Below are 26,133 nucleotides of genomic sequence, written 5' to 3' on the forward strand. Positions count from 1 at the left end.
CGATTAGAATGGGCCTACCCAGATAATCCAGGATAACCTCTTCATTTCAAGGTCCATAATAAGAATCATGCATGCAAAATCTCTTTTGTCATGTAAAGTAGCATATTTACAGGTTCTGGAAATTAGGACATGGTGGGCGAGGGGGGTATTATTCTGTTTACCACACCATTATATATTCAATAAGTACAGTAAAACCTTGGATTGCAAGTTACTTGTTCTGTGAATGTTCTGCAAGACGAGGAAACGTTTCTAATAAAGTTTAACTTGAAAAACGAGCAATGTCTTGTAATAAGAGGAGTACTAAATGCCAGACGTCACATGATCACAACTGAGCCAATGGTTCTTGAAACTTACTTTGATATATGAGCACTTTCCAGAACAAATTATGCTCTCAAACTAAGGTTTTACTGTATTTGTTTAGTACCTGGTGCTGATTATCTGGAAGTTAGGCCAGCACAGAAGCTGGGGTGGGGATGTAGCACACAGAGATATGCGTCCTAGGGCCCCTTTGCAGGACTCCAGGAGGCGCCATTTACATAAAGTGCCCTATAGATTGTACTCATCCCCACACACACACACCCCCCACCAACCTCTTGACTCCCCACCCCTCATCCCTGAGTTATGCAGTCTAGATGTTGGTCTAGAAGTTGCTGGAGGTCTCTGGAGAAGATCCATCCAGTTCTGCTGGATCTAGGTTCACCCATAGCAGAAAGACAACAAAAGCAGAATAGGACCCCCAGAGAGGACTGGAGATAGATGCTTCTACTGCTCTGACCTGCTTTCATGCCCCTCTTCCCCCAAGGGGCAATAGAGAGGGAAATGCTCAGTGTCCTCTGGAGCCCCTTATAACTTGACATCATAAAAGAGAGATGGTCCGAAAAGTGTTGGTGTCTCACTAACTGAAGCCCCTTCCGGCTGAGGCTCCCTGGCCTATATTTTGCAGCTCCAGGGCTCATGGGAGCCACCAGTTTGCTGGGTTTTTTCTCAACCACAATCATGGTGAGTCAGCAATAGCATCAGCTTTCAGCTGGGAGGCCGCAGCCCCAGAACAGCTCCAAGAGGAGCTGCCTCCTGATGGGCCTGTCCCCATGTTCCTTCCAGTCCTGGGCCTCCCGGAACTGCCCAGCACCCTGGCCTTGTACCTGAGCAGCAATCCATCTGGCTCAGTGCGGTGCTTCCAGAGCCAGGGCATGAAGGTGATGGAGACAGATAACCCAGAAAAGAAGTCATCAGCCCGGTGTGACGAGTACATGCTTGCATTTGACCAAAAGCATCTGAGGCTCTTTGCTGGAGGCCGGACTTGAGATGGAAGGAAGTTGGTAGGGCATTTTGCTTTCCTCTGCTGTGTCGGAAGCCAGGCCCGACTACTAATACCCTTCAGAGATGTCCACATCTCCGCACCTCATGCTGGCCAACCAGACTTCCAGTGGCAGGAACAGCTACCAGGAAGGGGTGCTCAATGCCCCCTCACCTAAATGGCTCTTTACTACTCACACTACAAAACCTAAAATGTCAGTGGTGATTGTCACTTCTGGTTCTACCACCTAAAATTTGCTGGCAGGGGAGCCCTTGGAGGGTGGGGCGGGGTTGGGGAGTGATGCCTTCAGGAACATAGCGTCCCTTGTTTTGGAACTAAATCGCTGACTGCTGCCCTGAGTGGCACAAAACAAATTGATAGCAAGGAGGAAACTTGTTAGCAATTATAAGCTCCAGACAATAGCCATGTGGCTTGGAAGACTTACTTTAAGGAACGCCCCCCACCTCCCAAACCTCCCCAGCTCTGTGTTACTCTGTGTCTGGCTGGCAGATGTGCCCCTGGGTCTCTGCTTAAGACGCTGGCCTCCAGCTAAGCCTGAGAGGGAGTTCTCCTCTCTGACCTTCCCCCCAAAAGCACCATGGCAATGACCAGAATAAAAATGTCTCTAATCACATGCACTCGTCTTCAGTAATGGAGCATGGCAAAGACCAGCTACTGTTTACTAACAGGAAGGCACAAGGCTATTTGACCCTCCACAGACTCTGGTTGCTGATTACAGGTATATGTGGCTTCTGTTAGTAAAGTTATCTCCTTTCCCTCTTGTTTCTGATCTGCTTTTAGTAAAACTTTCTGCATAAATATGCACCTCCTTAAAATATCCATGGGTATCTTTACTTTTTCCTACCAACTTCCCACATTTCAGCCTCAGTGGGTTCATAGACAAATTAATAGTTCAACTGACTGATGAGCTATTACATAAAAGGGATGATAGCTCCCCCACCCAGAATGGGAGAGCCCTTGACCACCGCCCCCCCCCCCCCCAGCCATTTTGCACTACCTCAAAACTGCCGACATCATCTCAGCCACCTGACTTTGGGGAAGTAGAGACAAGTCCTCTCTTCCTTTGCACTGTGGCTAGCCCAGGTCATAGACTCAATTTCTTTGCGGGGAACATAATCTAATCATCTTGAGCACACAGAATCAACAGCAAAAATAAGGTCACATGTTGCAGAACCTCTTCAACTCAGGAAATTCTGGAGGGAGTTCATCAGCTGAGAGCATCTACAGTACATGAGAGTATCTGCGCAGGAATGTACAGAACATGGCGCCCCACCTGCTCTCATCGACTGAGAATGTAAGACAGCATAAGGAAAAAATTTTATGTCCCCTCATGGAGATGGTGATTTATATATAAAGTGTTTCAGGGAAACAACAACAACAAGATTTATAAGGAGCCAGAACTAGGATGACATTAAAAGGAATGAATGATGCTGTCCATGGGTTGAAGGTGAGACCCTTTTCGGTGGGCAGGTAAAGGTGGGCGATGCTGTCACTGAGGGAGTCTCCTGTGCTCTGGGAAGACAAAGCTCTTATCATAGAACATCTGAGAAGCTTCTCAACTGTCACATTACCTCTTAGGAACCTTTAATGTAGGTGTCCATTCATGTCTTGGGATTGGCCTAAGTTCCACATGGGCCATTGGAAGGAGCTTAGAGCCTACTCCCTTTGTTCCAGCCTACCAGCCTTCGTGTTATTCCTCTAACTTCTCAAGTTTGTTCCCATGAAAGAGGCCTTTCCCATCATTTCCTCTATCTGGAATATTCCTTCCCCCAGCTCCCTGTGAGTCTGGGTCCCTCTTATCATTCAGGCATCAAATCAAACTTCTCTCCTCAGAGAGGCTTTCTGTGATGCCCTCTCTGAAGTAGCCCACCCGAAGGGGTCACTGTCCTACTGTCCTCTCTCATTTTCTTCTTGTCACTGTCTGGTCTGATCTGGTTTGTTTATTGCTTACTGTCTCATCTCACCCTATACATGAGTGAGCTGCATGGAAGCAGGACCCTTGTCCACCTCATTCACTGCTGTGTTCCCAGGGTTTCACATGGTGCCTGGCACATAGCTGGTAGCCAGTAAACATTTGTTGAAGGAATATTGAAAGGCATTTTCAGATGTATGGCCTAAGAATCCCCCTGGGGGTCAGACTTGAGGGAGAGAGCAAGATAACTGATTTCTGAGGAAGTCCCCCGAGTAGACAAAGACTCCGGTGGAGAGAGTGGGACCAGGCAGTGAGGAGGTCCAATGGCCTTGCTGTTCCAGGTTGAGTATAAGGCTGTGTTATGTGATTCCCAGCCCTGACCCCAGCCCAGAGAAGAAGAGTGTGGAAGTGTATATTAACCAGGGCCCCCGAGCCTGTGATGGAAACCCTTTGGAAAGATCTTAACCCCAGAAAGCTTCTATGAAGACCTCTGAGAACAAAGACACTGGAGGCTAAATTTCTATGCCTCAAAACATCTTCAACTCAGGAAACAGGAGAGCATCCCAAGTTTTTAAACTAACTATTAGGGAGTGTAATTTAGGCCAGTCAGAAAAACTGTCTGGTTCCCTGCCTACCACTCCCAAGACAGGGAAATATAAAGCTCACTAGAGAGGAGAGAACAGAGAAAGATTTAGAAGAACAGTGAGAAGTAAGCCTCCACCTTGCCCCCTGCTGCCACATAAACCCGAGGCCTTGTCCTGCATGGGGGAAGAGGGACCAGGGAAAGGAAGAAAGACAGAATGGTCTCTCAGTGAGGTCTGGAGATCTGATGAGCAGGTAATACTGGAATCCTTCCCTCTGCCCCATGCCAAAGTTTTCTGAACTGCAACCCCTACAGATCATGCCCTGCAAAATACATATTATAATTTTCATTCTCCAGGCAAAAGTTGAAGACCAAAATTTAATGGATTTGTGACAGATCATGTGCTCATTTGCCTGCCAAATCACCATCCTCACCGGTCTCCTCCCTGTGTTAGAACCCTGATTTGGGGGATAGGGAGGCCAGTGTTCAGGGGAGGCTGAACCCCTCTGCCAGCCCAGGTAAGGAAATCTTGATTAGACTAAGCCAGTGGCCTCAATGCTGCCTGCATATTAGAACCATCTACTCTAGTTAGATCAGCCTCTCTGGGGGTGAGTTGTAGGCCTCTGTAGTTTCACAAAGCTCCCCAGTGGCTCTGATATGCATGTAGGGCTAGGACCCACCCACCTAAACCACGAATTCTAATTTCTATTCTCACCAGCATGGAGGGAAAAGTGTCTTGGGGCTTCTAAGGAAGCAGGATTCTCTTTGAAAAATGCATGTATTGTGTTGATAAACTGTACTGCCCATGGAGGTGTGCCTGGGAATGTGGACACCATCTTCAGCACAAAAGCCAGTATACTGAAGTTGGCAGAGAAAAGAAAAAAGGAGAAAGCCTGGATACTTGGGCTGTTGTTGAGCAAATGGACTACCCAACCCTGGAACTTTCCTCTCTCTAGACTTTCTGTTTAAGTGAGTTCTTAAAGTTGACTTGGCCAGATTCAGTCGGATTTTTTCATTGCTTGCAGCCAAGAGCATCCTAAACGATAAGGTCATACAGGAAGTGGCAGAGCTGAGACTCAAAGCAAGTCCAAGCCTAAGGCAGCCAATAGAAGCTGAGAGCAAGGCGAGGCCATGTGACCATGGGGAGGCAATTTGGATCAGGTCGTGGATTTCTAAACCATCTTTTTTCGCGTTTTCACTACCAAAAAGGTGGTTTGTTACAGTTAGGTTTTTTTTTTTTATTTCTTTCTTTTTTCTTTTTTTCATATTCATCAGAATCCCTATCTGAAAATGAAGTCAAATGTTATCTAGAGAGTTAATTGCCAGCTTCCGGTTAAAAACAAACAAATTAATTTGGAGACAAAGTCCAGGTTTAGGAGTTTAGAAAGTTACCGAAATTGTAGCTAAAATAAGGAATCTGGATTGTCTTGGATTTTAGTTAAATATCTAATAAATCTACCCACCTAGCCAATCAGCTCAGTGGCTAATTGGTCTAACCAGTTTCTCAGCTGAATTGAGTTTTCAGTCCAGAAATTTTCCATTTGGGGCCACCAAATGGCACTAGAAAGGCCCCTTTTACTATTTGGTCATAATAAAATAATCAAATCTCCAGGGCAAAGCATCACCAGAAACACAAGTGTTTCTCGGAAGGTTCTTGTACCATATCGCCAAGGCAGCTCAAGGAGAGGTGGTTGTACATTTCCACTCACATGCAAAGTCCAGATGGCCCCAAATTTCTGCAACCATACTGAGAAACTACCCGAAGGTGGCGCTTGTGGCTGGTATAGACACAGCATCTGATCAAGCAATTTCTGCAACTGGAAAGAAAAAAGTCAAGGCTAGTCTTTCTTTTCTTCCTGATGAAGTTAACTGCCTTAACACACAGCCTAAGACTTTGTGGCACAAAAAAGGCTAACAGAATTATGAAAGGTATAATTTGGAGGCTCTGTCACGAGCTGTGATGATCACACCCTAATAGATATAAACGCTCTGAAGCACTAATGCTCGGTGACAGGGGTGCCTGAAGGAAGAACAATGCCTGCATTAGTGTTCAGCCTCCAGAGAGGAAAAGCTTTGCGGTCTGCAATTACTAATCTGCTATTCTTTGCTTTAGAACACATCTACTTGATGCTTGCTATTTTTTCAGGCGTACTTTTCCCCCAGACAGATTCACATGTACGTTCACATGAGTAACATATGCTTTTCACACTTTGATGGGTGTTGAAGTCACTGCCTGATGGAAAGACTCAAATCCTCACCTTGCAGGGGCTCTTCCTGGCACTGGATTTGTGAGGCTTCAACGTTCAAAACACAGTCATCTAGACAATACCATAAGGCCACTAAGTTTGCATTTTCTGCCCTATTTCCCAAGCCTGAATCCTCACGTGTATCCCCCTCATGTTCTTCCTGCTGAAGCTCTATAAAAGTGTGTCCTTGCTTCCCTGGAGAGTAAGCTGCTTCTAGAATAGGAACTGCTAACCCTTTCTCTTGTATTACTTTGGTGGTAACAGACCTCCTGCCTCCCTTCTTGGTCCCGCATCACCACCACCCTACACCTGAGTACTTTTCCACCTTGGCTAAGGCTAGCCTGGAGTGGATCTTCCATGGCACATTCCCCTGATTTTAGAAGGTCCCAGACTCTGACCTGGGGCTGTTCTGGTTCTGGGCTTATTCCCTTGAAGACAAAGCCAAATCCTACCCAGGAGAGCTTTTGTGGAGAAGAAGTTGAGTGTATCTTCCTGCTTAGAAAATTCTTTCTGATTCCTTTTATCTTTAGGGACCCTGGACTGGGCTGAAGTATGAATGCAGAAAGGTGGCCAAGATGGAGACCAATAGAAAGGGACTGCAGTTGGTATTGCTCTAGCCTCATCCTTTCCATAACTCCTCAAGCCACAAGCTTCCTATGAAAAGGAAGATTTTCCCTTTGTCTTCTCTCCAACTCCACTGCCTGGTGGCCTGGCCTGACTATCTGCCACCTGCCCCCTTGGTTTCTTTCTTTCAAGGTTAGTCATCTTCCCAGGCTTGCCTCTAGAGGGAAGTACTTCAAAATGAGGGAAATAGAAAGGCAGACTTGTGGAATGGTGGTGAGCCACCAGGGGTGTGAGAAACCGTGTGGCCTCGGTTGAGGAATGCATTTTCCCCCTCAGGTCTCAGTGCCTTCCATTAATCCACAGGCATGCTTTGAGTAGAGAACTGTCAACATATCCCCCAGTATCTCTTCTTTGTGACCAATACTTGTCTCCCAGACTAACTACAGGTCTTTGAAGGGGCTCAATGAATACAACCATCCATACCTTTATTCTTACTTTGCATGCGCTTTGGAAAAGGCATCTTTCCAAAGTCTCCCATCTGTGAGCAGTTTGGGGGCAGGAGGCAAGCCTGGCCCAACCTCTCACCTGCACGACAGGATATGACATTTAACATATTTCATTATCTTCACATTTGACATCTCCCTGTTTCTCCACAAATCTAGTCAAACCCAGGAAGTAAGCCAATGCCCTAAATCAGCACCCCATGGATGCCCAGAAATCACTGCCTACGGTTCTCTAGATCCTCGCTAGAGGAAGTCGTAACCTGTTTGTTCTTCCCAAATGTACTTGCATTGACCGAATGTTCATCAGGCCCAGCCACTCCTACCATGTTGCTGGACTCCCTCACTGCAAGTGGCTGCAACAGCCCTGCATTCAGGGTGCTGAGTGCTCGGAGGCCTTTTACATGGTACCTCAGGTGGTCTTCACGACAGCACACACATCAGCACTGTTATGATCCTTCCTGTCCTACAGCTGAGGGCACTGAGGTGCAGAGAAAGCAAGCAACTTCCCAAAAGTAAGTGACGCAGCAAGCTGTGCATAACGTACCATGGGAACATCGATAGCATCCATGAAAGAACAGTTAACAACAAAATAAGTCACAGCTAATGTTTATGGAGCTCCGGGTATCAAGTCCTGTGCCACGTGCCACAGAAACATTCTCTCCTTTAACCTCCCATCAGCTAGTCTGGAAATGACATCAGAAGCACGGGCAGGTTCTCCCATCAAGGAGAGTGAACACATTTTTTAACAAGCCCTATCTTTTGGCCATCCTCCCTGTTGTCTCTTGTTCTGACCACTAAAGTTTCAGATGCGCTTGGAACAGACCCAGCTCCCCCCCCACGGCTTCCTCTCATGCCCCCCTGTCCGGGTCGCGATAGTAGTCCCGCCTGGGATAACAGCTGTGCTGTCACACTACCCCAGAACCTCTAGCTGTGTCCCTGGGAATTGTTGTTACTCCCAATTTAGAGATGAGAAACCCACAGCTCAGACTAGCTAAATAGCTTGTACAGATTCAGCTTATAAAGAAGGGATTTGGGGGCAGGGGAAGGAAGTAGATAAGCCCTCGTCCAGCTCCAGGGCAAACAAGGAAAGTGAGGGCATCACAGGTGTTGGAAACAGCTTGGACAGGAGCGTGAGGAAGTGTGTTTGGTAATGACCTGCAGGTAGATGGATGTGGTGGGCATATAGGACAGTGGAAAGGGTGAAGGAATATGACCTTGCAATTAGCTGGTAAAGAAACTTGTATGCTGCGCTGAACGATGGCTCTATTCTGTGAGCCAAAGATTTTAAGTTTATTTATTTATTTTGAGAGAGAGAGACAGAGACAGAGTGGGACAGGGTCAGAGAGAGAGAGGGAAAGAGAGAATCTCAAGCTGGCTCCACACTGTCAGCTCAGAGGCCAATGAGGGCCTCAAACCCATGCACTGCGAGATCATGACCAGATCTGAAGTTGGGCGCTCAACTGACTGAGCCACCCAGGAGCCCCTGTGAGCCAAGGATTTTTAAAGAGTTTTAATGTCATCAGATCTACTAATTAAAATCTTTGACCAGAATATTTCAAAATGATTTGCTACTCTTGATTGATTCCATGAATGAACCCATGAGACAGAATAACAGCACTATCACCCCCATTGTACAGATAGGGAAACTAAGGCAGAGAAGTCATGCTTAGGATCATGGACTGTGACTGACAAAGCAAAACTTTATGCCCTGATCTTCCAGTTGCTGGCCCTAGAAACCCTGTCCCTGACAGTGGCCTAATGTTGGACTCCAAGAAAACTGCCAGGCCCCAGGCACACTTACCCTGTGCTAAAAAAATACAAAAACCTCTGGGCCCCACCCACCACCCCCATTGCCTCATTCAGGACCTATTTATGCTGCATTGCTCCTGTGCACGCTCTCTCCCAGCTCTGCAGACAGGTTCCTGCCACCCTCAGTCTTTTTGTCTTTGGTGGTGCAAGCATTTACTCACATAGCAAGAAAGAAAATTCAGAGGCCAGGTGACCTTTATCAGCTGAATTGCCTTTTGCACTTTCCCTGTTCTGGTCAGAGCAAAAAATTATTAACCCTCAGAAAACTAAGCTTCAACAAGTTTAAAGCACTTCATTGAAGAAGATAGATACACTTGAATTTGGTGTTTGAACAATACCCTGCAACCCTATAACACTGGGTTTATCCTTTGAAGATTCTAAGAACCTTCTCACAGGAAAGGGTGGATCTGGGGCCTCTGGTGGTTCTCTCTGGGTTCCTTTGAGCTCGGAGTTTTGAAGTGTGAGTGAGGCCAAGAAAAGATGGTTGGGGGGAGGGGGCAGGGTGGGAAGACTGGCAATCAATGGACAGAAGAACCAGCCGTGCAAAACCTTGGTTGGTGAAATAGATCACTTCTGGGAACAGTGGGCCCCTCCTTCATAGATGGCTGTGTCCCCAGCCACCAGCACTGCAAAATAGATTTTGATGATACTGACTGTGGCTCTATATCATTAACTAGAGAAGGAAGAATGGAGGGGTGCAGGAAAGGTGGCATTTAGAGACAAAACGAGTCACTAGGAACTCTAATGATGCCAAAATCTAAGAGCTAGGATTCGGGCATAGGAAAGGACAGCCTGGAAACCATATGAACCCGTTGTGAAGGCCAGGGCTCTGGAGACAGCAGGCCTGGAGCAGAGTCCTGGTCCCACCCCACCTAGCTGCATGACTTTGGGCAAGTTATAGAACCCACTTCTCACCTCTGAAATGGGGGGTCAGAGCAAAATCTACTTCCCAGGGTACCTGGGAGATTTGCAATATAAACCATCTCTAAGCACTTAGTTTACTACCTGGCCCTACCAAGCACCCACTAAATGTGAATTTTTATTAATTAAAAATTCAAGATTGTCCTCCCCATTTCTGAAACGTTTGCCGCTTCAGTGCGTTCCTCTCATAGTTTTTTCTGTATTGTTTTCAGAAATGGTATTTGCAGAGTATATGCATTTGTAATTCTCTGTTTGCCAGCTTATCCACATTCAGTTAATCAGTTCCTCTTAAACAAAGCGAACTTCTCAGCCTCTGAACAAAGGGCTCAGCTGCCCTCTCTTGCTTTCCTCATTGTTTAACCAAGTTTTGTTTTGTTTCTTATTTTCTGGGAAATGGTGTTTGCCTAAGGTTCCTCCTCCCCAGGGCCAGTACCAGGGCACCACGGTTTCCATCTCACTGAGCACATAACAGGGCGTCCTGGGGAGATAATGGATTCAAGAGAGCAAGGGGCCACTTACACAGAAGAGCCCAGAGTCTCGGGCTAAAAGATGACAGCGCAGAAACCTCACTAATGCACTCCTTCCATTACTGTTCTCCAATTTTTCCTGTCTCCCACTATTACCTTCAATTAAGCTTTGCTCTTTAAAACCCTTTGTCTGCCCCCAGGGTCATTAGCTTTCATCCGGCACAGCGGTCTGCCGCCACAGCTAACCCTGGGACTTCTTCGAAATCTCAAAGTTTGGAGCCAGATAATTTTTCAGAAACCTCCTTAACACGGTTCTTTACCTTGACTGTTTTCGGCTTCGACAAAAGGGGTGGTGTATTAGAGGGAAAAGGTGGCTAGCTTTATCTGTTTTCTGTCACTGGTGCTGAGGGTGGGCAGGCCAGAGTTCAGGTAGACCAATAAGCGAGTTTATTTTGCAACTGACTTATCAGCTAGAGGTATATTTTTAAATTTTATTTGGCATAACATTTAATGTTGTTTTGTCTCCCAACAATTGAAGCTCTTACACCAAACTGGGGAAAGGGAGAGACTGGTCAGCAGGCGGGGGGGGGGGGGGGGGGGGGGGGGGGATGGGAAGGCGCCAGAATGATAGAGCAACTACCCTATGACATGCAGACATTGTCATTCTAGAGTATTGGTCTGCTGAAATCTTGGAACATCTCATTTTCTAACACTCTGTTCCACTTCTCCACATGCCCACTGGAACCCCCTGAAAAGGAATTGAAGTCCGAGGGCTCGGTCTCTATGTCATTTAAAAGAAACTTCCCTGTAATACATGGATATTACCACCAGATGGCATCAAAGGTCACAGTTCTGTTGGTGTGCTTCTTGCTGCATACCTTGCTAGGCTTTTTTAAAAAAAAAAAATTTTTAACGTTTATTTATTTTTGAGACAGAGAGAGACAAAGCATGAACGGGGGAGGGTCAGAGAGAGAGGGAGACACAGAATCTGAAACAGGCTCCAGGCTCTGAGCTGTCAGCACAGAGCCCGATGCGGGGCTCGAAATCACGGACCGTGAGATCATGACCTGAGCTGAAGTTGTCTGCTTAACCGACTGAGCCACCCAGGCACCCCGTAAGAATTAGGTGGTAAACAAAGAAGACAGAGTCCCAACCCTTCAAAAGATCCAAGTCTAGCAAGAAGACAGACATTAACCAAAATATTATAAATAATTAGATCACAATACCAGGAGGTGCGTCCAGACTTGGGCTGAGAGCCGGCAGAGACAGCAAAGCTCAGCACATGTTCTCTGGACTTCTCCACCTTCCCCAGCCACCTTACAGTTGGGTGGGACCTTGTGACTGGTGCAGGGCAATGGGATGTGAATGGGGATCACACGCAATACTCAAGAGCCAAAGTAGAGAAAAGTGAGTATAATTTCTCTATGCTTCTCTCTTTCTTTACTGTATTAGCTGGTGATGTGACAGAAGGCAGGGCTTCTGTGAGCCTGTATCCCTGAGTGACTACCTAGAGCAGAGCCATCACTAATCCCCATGCTTGGTGACCCCAAACCTCCACTGCTCATGTAGAGTAGGTAGCATAAATCTTTATTCAAGTAAGCCACAGAGATTTTGGCCTTAATTTGTTTCTGCAGCATAATCTAGGAGGTATGTTAGTCTGACGAAGGACTAACTTTCTAGTTGCAGAGTTAGGTCAAAGAATGAGTCTTTTAGGTCTAAATGAGTGGGCCTTTGTGCAAGAAGCACAGACTTGTGGGAATGGAGAAAATGAAAGTGAGCTACTTTGCCACCTCTAACCCTCCCAAGACCAAGGAGAGGAAGGGGGAGGCTCCATAACCAAAGAGGCTAGCCAAGGCCACCGTTTCGTACCATTTCAGGCAGGCTATTAAGCACCTGATAACAGACCAGAGTGGTATAGTTGTGCCAGCAGGCCCAGGTTCAGGCCAGGGATGTGCAGAGCTCTAAGCAGCTAGTCTGGGCAGGACTGGCTCATAGACGTGTCTCAGGCTGGCCACAGAGATGGCCATCAGGTCTCTACAGTAGCCACAAACGAAACAGAACAGAGTAGTCAGGTATTCAGTGGTTGGGCTGGGCAGGCACCAGTCACCCACAAGTTGGCTTTCTTTTCAGTGATGTATTTTTTTGGCACTTCTCATTTTGATATAATTTCACACTAACACACACACACACAAATGGAAGAGTAGAAAGAACACCAACTCACCCTTTACCTAGATTCACTCGTTCACTTAAAAAGTGTTTCTAAAACCAATTGTCTCTTTCACCGCAAACATTGTTTTACTGCCTCGCTCAAACTTCAGTGGGAAATGTAAGTTTCATAAGCTAGTTTTATATTTAAGACTTGTAAAATATAGAGTATCCTTGATAAATAAAGAGTTGTTTCAAATCCATAGAGAAAGAGTTTCCCCTCCTGGAAGAATGGGCAAAGGCCATAAGTAGCCAGTTGGTCAAAAGAAGTAGAAGCGACAAATGAAGCTATGAAAAATATTCAACACTCTCATTCTTAAATAAATATAAGTCAAAAACCTTATTTTCCACCTAGCAGACTGACAGAGATTTTCGTGAATGATAATACTTGTGTTAGAGGCACGGTACTTGGGTTGGAGGTTTAACACGGCAATTTTAATCCTAGGAATTTATCTGAGGGAAACAGGTAAATAAATATCCCTGATTGTCCCCCAAGCAGGAGGGTATTCATCACATTATTTATTAGAGGAAATGTCGAAACATAGGGACTTAGGCTAAGTACATAACAGTGCTCCTTACAAAGCACTGGCACCATCTGCATAGCACTTCCTGAACACCAGGCTCTTATCTTAACACTTTACGTGTGTTAGTTCATCCAACCCTCCCAAAAGATATGTCCTACAATTGCCATCAGCCTTTGACTGAAGTACAGCGAGCCTCCCTCACCCATCCTCTGTCTTCCAGCCGTACCTGTGGCGCTCACACACACCCAGGCAGTCTGGCTCCAGACTCTGACTCTTAGACCCACCCTACCCAGCCTCTCATATGATGTGTCAGCCTTTCTCTGCAGCCGCCTAAATGACAAAATAGCTTTATATTCACTGTCGTGGGAAAATGTGTCGTAAGATATGAAAGAGAAAAGTCAATTACGAAACACGATGTACAGTGTGAAACCATGTTTTAAAAAGGAATTACATATACACTTATATAAGAGTACATAACCTCCATCAAAAGATTAGCAGTGTTAGGACTGGGGAGGGTGTTGCTTCTTTTTGCTTCTCTTTATGTCCTAAGTTTACTACAGTGATGGTGTGTTTCTTGTAGGATAACATTTTACATGACTTCCCCCACTGCCCAATCCTGCTTTCTTCTCCCCCTTTCTCTGGATATTGGTCCCGTGGCCACTCCCTATTAAACATGCTAAAGTCCATCTCAGGCTCAGCTTCCCAGAGAACCCGGCCTTTGGGGGTTGGTTCCAGGAGTGGTCTGAGAAGGCAGAGGGAAAAATGATGTTTGGAAGCTGGGTCACTCCCCCCTCTGCTGACAGTGAGGACCCATCATGGAGGTCACAGGAGCACAGATGCTCCCTGATCAACTGTTACGACTTCCCCTGTGCTGAATTAGGATCATGCCTAGGCGGAAGGGGGTGCAATAGCTAGTGCTCTGTATCTGGTGTCAGCAAAGTAGCAAGAAAGAGAAAGCTTGAGGACAGGGAGAGGGAGTGCCCGACACTATACTCTGTTGGAGTTGTACAAAAAGAACACAGCTGAACAAAAAGCTGAGAGCCAGGACCAGCCCATTGAAAGTCAAGTGACAAAGCCAGAGGCTCTCCGTGAAGGCAAATGAAGAGGTTTTGCTCACCTGCAGAAGGAGGACAGGGAACGTGGAGACCCAGGCCCTCACAATAAGTGTAGCCCCAAACTCCAGTGGAAGTTAAAACCCCAATCAAGTCAGAGTTGTGAGGCCCAAGTCCAAAATCTCGTTGGGGAAAATGAACGATGACATGGAATGTCTGGGCTGATTTCTTCCAAGCTCTCAAATTAATTTCCAGATTCCTCTAAACCCTCTGAGCCTGAAGAAATGAACCACCTCTCTCATTAAGAGCTAGGACCACTCCCTTGTTTAGAGACATTTTGGCCAAGATGTGGAGCATTTGATTTGGGGATCAGAACTCAGTCTCATAATCTTTGGATGGTAGACCCAGCGTTAGTCAAAGCACATGATCATAGGCTAACCCTGCGCACCTCCCTCCCCAGACCCAAAGTGTACAAAGGGTTCAGGTTGTGGGTACTTTCTTCCATGCCTTTTTTCCCCCATTTATTTAAAAAGTCTTTAATCCCATCACTAAGATATATAACCTCTGAAAACATTTTTTCTCTTTCAGAAAACAATTTGGTATGTAACCTTCTGGACTTTTTTCCATGCTATGCAAGCCATTTAGTAACCTATATTTTTTTAGACCTAATTTTAGATTTACAGAAAACTTGAGAAAATAGCACAGAGGGTTCCCATATACTCTTACCTAGTTTTCCCTATTATTAACATCTTATAGTTGTATGGCACACTTATTATAATTAATGAACCAATATCTGTACATTATTATTAACTAAAGTTCATGTTTTATTCAGGTCTCCTTAGTTTTTCCCTAATGCCTTTTCTCAATTCCAGAGTCCCATCCAGCACACCACATTAAATTCAGGTGCCAGTCTCCTTAGACTTTGCTTGACGGTGTCTTAGACTTTCCTTGTTTTTGATGACCTTGACAGTATTGAGGAGTACTGAGCAGGTATATTATAGGACGCTTCTCTATCAAAATTTGTCTGATGTTTTTTTCAGAAGACTGGGGTTATGGGGCTTCCTTGGCTCTTTTTTTTTTTTTTTATCCTATTTTGGGTAACTTTGAAAATGGTCCCAATTACTGACTGAAGAGAGAGTTCTCTCTGATCTCTGGAAAATCTCAGTTTCTTGCTGCTTTGGTGAGTTTAGCTAATGTTCAACTTCTAAGAGTCAGAAATAATAGAAGGAAAAGTCTCAGAATATTTGCTTTAAAAAAAAAGACCTACTCTTAGGGCACCTGGGTGGCTCAGTCAGTTAAGCTTCTGACTTCAGCTCAGGTCATGATCTCATGGTTCGTGAGTTTGAGCCCACATCAGGGTCTGTGCTCAGAGCCTGGAGCCTACTTCTGATTCTGTGTCTCCCTCTCTCTCTCTGCCCCTCCCCAACTTGCTCTCGCTCACGCTCTCTCTCACACACAAACAAACATTAAAAAAAATTTTTTTTAAATAAAAAAAGACCTATTCTTGGCAGTGAGGAACCTATAAAGAAACTTTGCAGGGGAGCCTGGGTGGCTCAGTCAGTTGGGCGTCTGACTTCAGCTCAGGTCATGATCTCACACTTCGTGAGTTCGAGCCCCACGTTGGGCTCTGTGCTGACAGCTCAGAGCCTGGAGCCTGCTTTGGATTCTGTGTCTCCCTCTGTCTCTGCCCCTCCCCTGCTCACGCTCTGTCGTGCTCTCTCTCTCTCTCTCTCTCTCTCAAAAATACATAATCATTAAAAAAATATTTAAAAAAAAATAAACTTTGCAATGAGCATTACCTTTTTTTTTTTTTTTTTTTTTTTTTATTCAGTCAGCATTTGTTGGAGAGGTACCACTTGCCCCATTGCAAGGGCACATATATCTTATTTCAGCTCAGTCAAGATATTTTGCTAATCACTTTATAATCCTCACACTTTAATAAAGTACCAAGGAGCAATTAGTTTTTGTGAAGGTAATTGGCACTAAAATATTACTTGTGCTTGAGGTGTTTTTCTTTTTTCTTTCCATATACAAAAGCAGAATCATATGACGGAGAAGGCAAATTTGTGCATGCTTAATTGACTAACAATAGAAAAGCTGGCAGCTGCTCTTGATACACATTTGTGGCACTTTTGCTGTCTTATAAATACCTCAAGCTGAACAAGTGACAAGCAAATCTGAAGGGAAAGAATGGTGGTTCGCTATATGAAAAATAGGAGTTTTCTTTATACTGAGGTATAACTCACTGTAACATACACAGATCAGTGATCAATTTGAGCAGTTTTGACTATACACCCCCTAGCCACTACCCTAAACAAAACAAGGAACCTTTCCATCACCCCAGAAAGCTCCTTTGTGCTCCTTTCCAGTGAATTCCCCCTTCCCCCTCTGGTCAGAGGAACTGCCTTCTGATTTTCATCACAGATTTGTTTTGCTTATTCTTAGACTTCACGTAAATGGAATCCCACTGTCTGTAACCATGTGTGTCCAGCTTCTTTCATTTAACATCCTGTTTTGAGGTTGACTAAGCCATAATGGCAGTTCAGTGCCCAGCTCAAGGGAGAACACAGCCCCTAGGACTGGGTTAGGCAAGCCCATCAGTAATAGTTATTCCTCCAGGACAAGGGGCACTTCTCCAGGAGAAGGGTCTGGAGTCAGTGAGGAACAGCTGAGAGAATTCCTGAGAAAGAATAGAGAAGAAAATGAGGGTCAAGAAAATGGTCACACAACACTAGAGGGCTGTCACCTGAAAGAGGAAATAGATTTTATGCGTGTGGTTCCAGAATCAGAATCTGTGGGTGGAAATTACTGGGAGGCACTCTTGAGCTCTGTGTAAAAAGGAACATCTTTCAACAACAGGTCATTGGGGCACCTTGAATAGTCATTGAATGTCTCATCACAGCGGCTGCTCAAAAAGAAGCTAATAGCCAGTAGCCATATATCATGGATGCTATTAAAGGAAATCCCCCATGAGGTGGGAGAGGACATCTTCCTATGACTTGTGGTTTCCCATTTAGACAAAGCTGGGCTTTACCTCTACTTCATTCTAGTTGGTCCCTGTGGTTTGTTACAGTGTGTATTGCACACTGGCAACAAGGTCACGTGGTTTTCACTCCAAATATCTCAGAACTGGCTGTTACCATGAAGACTCAGCCAAAGTATTCAGGATCAAGGGTGTATTGTGCTCTTATTTTCAAAGCATTCTCCACAACAGAGTCCTTCCCTGCCTTGGTCCCCAAGGACCCTGCTGGATAGCCACAGGCAGTATGAGGTCTTTATCCTAACAAACATGCACACATCATCCACAAGGGCCAATGACACTAAAGAGTTTGCCTTGTTCTCCTTCAAGGTCCCACGTGCAACTAAAATTAAAAACCAGAGAGCTCTGCAAATCTTCCATGAGCTGCCCTCCGTGAGTTAGATAAATACAGAAGAGGAAGTAACGAGAAGAGAGACATCGTTTATAAGAGAAGGTGGCTGTCCTTCAGGTAGCTGGAAGGTCTCCTTAACCTGTCTACAATATCTGCACACACCATCCTCCCCCACCTCCCAGCCTGAAGTTACCCAAAGTCCAGCCACCTGCCTTAGATCCTCGGATGCAGGCTCAGTCCCAAACAACTGTCCTCAGAAGAAAAAAGCAAGCAGAGGAAATAAGGGGTCATCACCCATCCTGCATACCCTGAGCTGACCTCTTATCACTGTCTACAAATCTGCTCTTACAAGCACCTTCATTGTCCTCATAGCTTGTTCTTCACATTTTCCCTCTCCCACCTACTTTTAAGCTCCATTCCCTCAGTATCTATGCCATGCCTGGAACTGCCTTCCTTGTTTCCAAAACCACCGTATCAGAGAAGCCATCCAGGGAATCTCACCCCTTCCCTCCCTGACCCCACCTCCTGCAGTTTGTGAACAGCTCGGGTGTGCCCTTGTGACCTCATTTAACATATTGCCTCGCAAGCACAGCAAAGTCACATCTAGAGAGCCGTAATACTGATTCAGCAAAAAACTCATTTATTTTTCAAGCTAGACAGTTGACCATATGATCTTTGAGGTTACAGTGGGAAGGCCCCCCATGCTGAAGCCCCAACAGGCACTTCCAGTGCCTTGCTCCAAGGAGGCTTGGTCAAAGGTGGCTCTCTCTGCCAAGAAAGATTCGATTCTTATAATGGCTCCTTCCTCCCATGACATTTGCATGAGGCTCTGCCCCAGCCACACCCCTCAGGAGAGCTAATAGGCAGGAAAGGGCTAACTAAGCATTCAGATGGGCATGCAAAATAGCTAAAGCAACCTGGGCTTTCAGGAGCCCGATTCTGCTCTCAGAGACCATTAGAGCTGTCCGGGAAAGGGGCCTCTCCAGTGCCTCCCTGTTAACAAAGAGCAGAGCTAGAGCAGGAGCCCACATTTCCCCAATTTTTGCATAACTAACCTTAGGCAAGGGGTTAAAAGTGGATAAAGAAAGGGAATTGTATCAGCAGAAAGCTGGTGTAACTCACAAAGAGCTGGAATCGACCTGGTCTGTGGCTACATGTATGACCTTGACTCGCAGAAGCCATTTTCTCATCTGTGAAATGGGCTATGAGTCCCTCTTATAGCCCTTGTGAAGGACAGAAGGGACACATTGCATGCAGATGCCTTGCTGCTTACTGACATCCACTATGTGATTATTTCTGTCTTCTGTTACAATTTAGCCAGCCTCTGGCATTCACTTCAGGGTTAATGCCACCCCAAAACATAACAAAAGTTGTCCCAAACATTGGAAATCTGAAACGGCATGCAACACTAAAATCTACTCCTTAAAGTGAATGTTTATCTTATGTTATTTTGCTAGATTGTCTGAGCTAGAATCAAACAAAGTTAGAGGAGGTTTTTCAAAGCATTTTGTGGCTCTTAACTGCTGTTGGAAACATCTGGGGCTTGTTTTTCACCTTTGAAGATGATCTTGCCTCGTAATTTTACATCTTACAAGGCATCAGATACATTGACAGGTTGCCTAGAGATAACAAGCATGAAAAAAAAAATCCCGATTGAACAATACCTGGATGGAAACTTCTCCTCCCTGAGAATTTCTTACTTTAATTTTGAAATACATTTTAGAGCATAAAGGCCCTGTCAGCAATGCGAGGGGCTGGCCAAGAGAGAGGGAAACAACAACTGAACTTTGTTTGGTAGAAGGTGGGAACTAGTGAGAGTCAGAGGGGTCTATGGTCAGTCACCCTTCAGGTGGAGTGAGTTGGCCCAAAGCCTGGCCTGGGGCGTGGGGCGTCCCCACTATTTCCGTGGCTGAGCCATGAACCAGCAGGGAGGCATGAAGGAGGTGAGGCCATCGGCTAATGACCTAACATGCTGTCAGTGAAGGCCGAGTAGGTGGGCCTGCTCTCCCATAACCCCTTCCCCGATAAGCACACAGTATACCCTCATGTCCCCAAGCCGTAGCCTGTCCTTCTATGGCTTTCCCTTTAAAGCTGCCTTGGTGCTCTTTATAACCTGATTGCACTTCTAAAAAACATGCTGCGGGGGATGAAACACCCGGAGGAATCTGCCCCAGCTCTGTGCCACGCCACCATCCCTCCCCACTCCAGATAGTACTAGTTGCAAAAGTTTACATTCTGGGCTCTCAGATATGTTGATATTCTGCCTTGAAAAGCTGCTGTGCTCCATGTCCCCTCCACCCTTAGTCCTTCAGGAGTCCCCGCTCTCCCCCCAGAGGGACCCTCTGTGTGTGCGCTCTCTAGCAGAGGGCTATTTACTTTGTCTCTTGGCATCCTGCATACCTTCCCACTTTTTAATCCCAACCCTGAGAAGCATGTACTGTTTTCTTAATGTAATGTTTTCTTAATGTTAGACTTATTCTACAATAATTTCTTCCTAAACTGAAGCCACAATTTAAAAAAACTTATTTTCGGGGTGCCCGGGTGGCTCATTCGCTTAGGCATCCGACTTTGGCTCATGTCGTGATCTCGCGGTTTGTGAGTTCAAGCCCTGCGTCGGGCTCTGTGCTGACAGCTCAGAGCCTAGAGCCTGCTTTGGATTCTTTGTCTCCCTCTCTCTCTGCCCTCCCCCGTTCACACTCTGTTCTTTCTCTCTCTCTCTTTCAAAAATAAATAAAACATTAAAAGTTTTTAAAATTATTCTCTTTCGTAAGAAAATAAATAGAGGCCATGGATTTGTTTTTAAAGCAATGCAATGGCATTCTTAGCTGCCTATTCAAAAATCTACTGACATCTTCCTTCTTCCTAATAAAACCCCAGCTTCATTTTCTATTCCACATAGCTCATGTCTCTGGGGGAAGCTGCTCCCACCCTCTTGTCCACGATGGGACAGACTGGTAGGAATACTCCAGTTCCTCTTGTTAGTGACTGCTTCGGAAGTGGGCAGGTGATCCCACTCTGGCCAATAAGACTTGAGAAGAGATGTGACAGGGCTCTTCTGAAAACTTCCTTGCTCTTAAGAACCACAGGGACTCCTGGGTGGCTCAGTCAGTTAAACGTCCTACTTTGGCTCAGGTCATGATCTCACGGTTCATGGGTTCGAGCCCCACGTCGGGCTCTGTGCTGACAACTCAGAGCCTGGAGCCTGCTTCAGATTCTGTGTCTCCCTCTCTCTCTCTGCCCTTCCCCAGCTCATGCTCTGTCTCTGAAAAATAAATAAACTTTTAAAACAAAGAAAAGAAAGAACCACAAATAGTGACTCTCTCACCCAGTGAATGTGAATAAGGAAGCAAATAGCCACAATGACAGCCATGCTGCCATAAGAAGAGGAGTTAGAACAAAGCCAAGACTACAAATGTCACAGAAGAGAGATGAGAATAATGAACATCACTAAGGTATTGGATCAACCAACCCTGAAGGCATCCCCCCCACCCTTGGACTTCCTGCCTAATAAGCAAATAAATTTTCATATGACATTGACAGGCTTAAGTTTTCTGTTTTTCACAGCTAAAGGCATATTTTTTTTCTTCCAAGATTTCATTGAAATTCAAGTTAACATATAGTGTAGTATTGGTTTAAGAGTAGAATTCAGTGATTCATCACTTACATATAATACTCAGTGCTCATCACAAGTGCCCTCCTTAATGTCCTTCACCCATTTAGTCTACCCTCACCCACTCCCCTCCAGCAACCCTCAGTTTGTTCTCTGTAGTTAAGAGTCTCTTATGGTTTGCCTCCCTCTCTGTTTGTATCTTCTTTTATTTCTCCTTCCCTTCCCCTATGTTCCTCTGTTTTGTTTCTTAAATCCCACATATGAGTGAAATCATATATGCGTCTTTCTCTGACTTATCTCGCTTAGCATAACACAGTATAACTCTCTAGCTCCATCCACGTCATTGCAAATACAGCTGAAAGCATCTGTAACTGATACTGGTATCTGTCACATCTCCTGCCTCCATGTAACTAGGCACTCACCATTCACATCTTGAATGGTGGTCAGGAGACATCACATAATCTTCAATCAACAAACAAAAGTCAGGTTTTGAACGTGGCAAGTTTATGGGGCGCCTGGGAGGCTCAGTTGGTTAGCATCCAATTTTGGCTCAAGTTATGATCTCCTGGTTCATGAGTTCGAACCCCGTGTCAGGCTCTCTGCTGACAGCTCAGAGCCTAGAGCCTGCTTCTGTGTCTCCCTCTCTCTCTGCCCCTCCCCTGTTCATGCTCTCTCTCTCTCTCTTTCAAAAGTAAATAAACATTAAAAAATTTTTGAATGTGGCAAGTTTCATATGATGCATTTAGATGGCTACACATTCTTTGTCTTTGGGAGGCTGTTGAGAGACTGAATCAGTTTCCCCTTCTCTTGAGTCTCGGTTGGCCATGTGACCTATTTTGACCAACAAAATGCAGTAGAGTGTTACTGGGTAACTTTCAAGCCTGGGCCTTGAGAGATTGGCAGCTGCCATCATACCATTTGGAACACTCTCTCTCAGGGCCTTGCCATACTCTGATGCCCATGCCATCCAGAAGCCTAAGCCAACCTTAATGAGAGACAGAGAGTGAGACACACAGACAGACCCTGTGGAGCAGCACTGAGGTGCCAGACATGTGGTAAAGCCTTTTCAAATATAGCCAAGTGAACTCCATCAGACACCATATAGATCTAAAGAAACACCCAGCTGAGCCGTACCAAATTCATGACTCACAAATAAAACAGTTGTTGTTTGAAGCCACTGAGTTTTGTGGTGGTTTGTTATACAGGAATAGATCATTGAAACAAGAGGAAAATAGAGAAACTCGTGTTTCACAAGCTTCAGTAATGGAAACAAAACACTTTCTGCTGAACCCTCGTGTAACTAGAAACTTCATTAGTGGGGACACTATTCCCCAAGTACCTCAGCCAATGCTGGTTCTCAGAATGCTTGACTTTATAATAAGATACGTACACGCAGCATGTGAATGTCTGTGAGTAAGGACGGTGTGGCTCTACCCCGTGCCTCTTGTCAAAAGTTTTCAACACACTAAAGAAAACATATGGGAGAGTGTTATACAACCAAGGGGAGCCCACTTTCTTGGCCTCACAGAGCACTCTCCATCTATGTACATACACGCATATGTCCCCTCAGCGTGAGTCCTGACAGATTCGTAGTCACCGTGTGCGGCCTCGCAGGACAGCAATTGTTCAAGCATTTGTCCCATAAAAAGTCAGTAGAATTTGAATTAGCCACCAATTTCTTTTTAAGCTGAGCTGACATTTTGAGCTAAATTTATTTTAACTAGGGATTTATGACAGGAAAGGAATAGTTCTAATTAAATAAGTATTAGCCTCAAACAGTGTGAATAATGACCCATTGGAAGTTTCCCAGTCCCCTAATAGCTAATTAACAGCTCATAACTGGGTTCCCTTTGTGTCCCAAAGCAAGTGTGAAAAGGAGGCCTTGACTGATTAATGAGATCGGCTCAAACCGGATTAAAAATGAAAATTGGCTTTAAGGACTCCAGACCTGCAAATCCACTCCATGTGAAAAGAAGGCATCCTGTGGGAAAAGAGAGCGCTCAGCCAAAGGCATTGATCTGTTAACACTCTCCCTGTGACCCCTTTCACAGCAGCCTGGACAGAGGACAGACAGCCTGCTGTGAGGAAAATGGCCTCATCGCTGTCATAAGGTCTACCTACCGGGTTTGAGCTGGAAAGCCAAATAGCCCTTGTAAAGACTCCCTCTTCCTTTGCCGTGTTTGTGTTTCAGATAAATACAAGGCAGACAGACCACAAATGAGAAGCCAATAAGTACCAATTTCCATCTCTGTGATTCCATATTACAATGTGTTAGAAACTCTTCTCCCTCAGTCATAGCTGAAGACAGACTCTTCCTTATCAAGGGAGATCGTGCTTGGCTTTCCTGAGGCAATAGTAAGCCTGTACCACGTCTCCTCCCACATAACACTTTCTCTGGCACTTACCAGAAAATGTTTGTGAACAGGCGGGCGTGGACTCTGGAAAAATACTGCATGCATTTTCAGAAGCCCTTCTCTGCTGGAGGGAAACGCATCCCTGGCTAAGTCCTAGATCGGCACCTGCTTTTACCATCACCCTTTAGAAACTTGAAAATAGTACAGAGAGCCCATATGTATTTCCCAATAAAATTCCATTCATGCATGAGAACTGCTTTCAGTCAAGGTGGGGGAGGGGGAAAGAGCTCCTGTGTCAACATGAAATGTAAACTCTTCTCAGAGCAGCCTGCTGACCCCACAGCCCCCCATCCTGCCCCACATTTAAACTGAGAACATGATCTGAGGGTAAGCCGGAGAAAGCCCACAGTTGTAAGTGTGCTGATTTGGGGTCACCATAGAGCAGATGTAGCTCTTCATCACATGCCTAACCTGCATGAACAGATGACACATATAAGACGGAGGAGAAACACCTTTCAGAGTTGATAAGTAAAATGTACGATCTACCATAGTCAGGAAATGGGATGCTTTCTGTTAACCATGTAGATTGCCATTGTTCAAAAACTTGGGATTATATTGAATTGAATTGAATCTTGATTTGATAATTTTAAAAAGGCATTGGAGACTCCACAGAGCCCTCAATTCTTTATAACAAACCTTGTCAAAAGGTAAGATCTACTTAAGAGAGAGATTAAAAGCTTTTGGGGCACCTGGGTGGCTCAGTTGGTTGAGCGTCCAACTCTTGATTTCAGCTCAGGTCATGATCCCAGGGTTATGGGATCCAGCCCCATGTTGGGCTCCACATTGAGCATGCAGCCTGCTTGAGATTCATTCTTTCTCTCTCTCTCTCTCACTCTCCCTCTGCCTCTTCCCCCACTCTCTCTCACTCTCTCTCTCTCTCTCCTCTCTTTCTCAAATTAAAAAAAAAACAAAAAACAAAAAAACAAGCCTTAGTATGCCTACCTTCCATCCCAGAAGATTCCTAACCTTCCAGTATTTCAGTATCCTCCTCTCCATCTTACCATGACAAGGAGAGAACCACAGCAGGATTAGAATCGTTTTCCCTCGCCTCCAGGAATATCCCCTCCAATCTATGTGCCTCATTTTCTTCTACCCAGATCCAAAGATGGATCAGCAATCAAGGACCACCAGAACTTGTACTGGACAGACAGCACAAAAAACAAATCCATACCCCAAAAACAAGGTGTGGAAAATACCTGGCTTTTATCTAGCCCTTGCAAGGCTTGATGCCAACCTATTTGGTTGACTGCCAAGAAAGGTGTTAACTCTCAAGGGATGGTGGAGATGCTACAAATCAGTTAATTAGCACTCCCTCAAGGTGAACAGAAGTGCTCTCCTAGGCTGGAAAGAATCTCATTTTCTTCTAAAACTGTGACTTAGGACTGACACTTCGAATTGTCAACAGTAATTTGGGGGGTGGGAATGTGTCTCTTTAGTTATTTTAATCAGCAGCGTGTACTGAGCACACTTTGGTGCTCTGTCTGCGTGAGTTTCTGTGGGAAGATAAGAATGATGATCATGTCTGCCTTCAGTTAACTGATCAGGTTAGGCAGGAAGTTAGGACCCACAGAGACTACATCATAAAGGACACAGGCAAGTCCATATGTAGAAAATAATATTAGTGTGGTGCATGAATGGGATGACAACAATTAAAGAATGGCCATCTCTTACATTTTAGTTAAGGTCTTCAATGCTGAGGACATTTTACAATAGTGTATTGGAGGAAGTAGAGGGTGAGGATCAACAGCAGAAAGGAGCAAGCCAGTAAGTTCTACCCAAGGATTGGCCAGAAAATTTGATAGCGTGAGAACATTTAAGAAGCCCGTGGCTTTATAGAACAAGAAACAAAGAGAAAATCGTAGTATTTAAAGTTCCAAAAGTGATGAAGAACAAAAATCAATAGCATTAGTATCCAAAATTGGGAAAAGGCAGTGCTCGCTTCAGCAGCATGTATACAAAATTGGAAAAGGCAGAGGGTGTGGGGAAAGAGGGGGAATGATCTAATCCTTACCTTCCATAGAAAGAAGACAATAAATATTGTCCAAAGTGAATAAATCAAGAAACAAAACCATTAGGAATTAAATAAAAATTGGTGGTGGTCATTTTGAATTTCGCCATTCTGATCAATGTTTCACTGCATGTAGGTATTATTGCCTTGATGACTTAAAAGGGGCAGTGGGGGCCCTGATGTTCCAAGTACTCTTAACGCTTTTACCATCTCTATGATGACCTTCTCAGCATGCTAGGTATGGCTTGGGAGGGGAAAACAGTGACTGCTTCAAAATTCAGTACATAGTAAGAAAAAGAGAATCTACAGGTGTTCTTTTCATATCATTCATGCTAGACAAGTCCCGATATATGGTGCCTTATGACTGATAGTATATTTTGAAGCCTTTGCTCTTATTTCCCTGTTAAGAGCTAATGGTTGTGGCAATAGCAAAATCGGACGCTTGCATTTAGAAGAAAATCAGCAGCGTTTCTGGGGCCACTTAGATATATTACCATTCTAGAATCCTTTGTCCTGTTCACATAGGAAATCCAAAGTGAACCAGAATTTTCCATTTTCTCAAGGTACACAAAAAGTTGATCTGATATTTGGTTTCTGATCATTTTATTAGTTTCCTCCAATATTAT

Source organism: Panthera pardus, unplaced genomic scaffold, assembly GCF_024362965.1.
Source record: "Panthera pardus isolate Hobbes unplaced genomic scaffold, ASM2436296v1 HiC_scaffold_24, whole genome shotgun sequence".
Taxonomy (NCBI): domain Eukaryota; kingdom Metazoa; phylum Chordata; class Mammalia; order Carnivora; family Felidae; genus Panthera; species Panthera pardus.